Genomic DNA, 417 nt, shown 5'->3' on the forward strand with positions numbered 1-417 from the left:
GCGCTGGCTCCCGGCTGGCGCCGCCGCGCTAGTGGCCGCGGCCGGGTAGAGCGCGCAACTCTCCGCAGCCCAGTGGCCTCGGTTTCCCCCAGCGCCTCCGCCTCCTTCTCCGCCGCCGCCGCCTGACCATTTGTGTCAATCCCTCAACTCGCTCCCTCTCCTCTCCCTCGCGCGCCCTCGGACCGGTTTCCAGGCGCCCCGCAGTCTGTCTTTCACCAGGAGGGAGGAGCCTTGAAACCGACGCAGAACTGGAGACTCAGGGACCGTCGCCCAATCGCGGCACTAGCTTCTCGGCGCAAAGGGAGCCCGCCGCCTCCTTGCTGGAGCGAAAGCCGGCGGCGGGCGGGAGGAGGAGGAGGAGGAGGCGGGAGGAGGAGGAAGTAGTGGTGGTGGCAGAGGCACCGCTCAGGCACAAAG

This window comes from Tupaia chinensis, unplaced genomic scaffold (assembly GCF_000334495.1).
Source record: "Tupaia chinensis unplaced genomic scaffold, TupChi_1.0 Scaffold146650_1, whole genome shotgun sequence".
In the NCBI taxonomy this organism is placed as follows: Eukaryota; Metazoa; Chordata; class Mammalia; order Scandentia; family Tupaiidae; genus Tupaia; species Tupaia belangeri.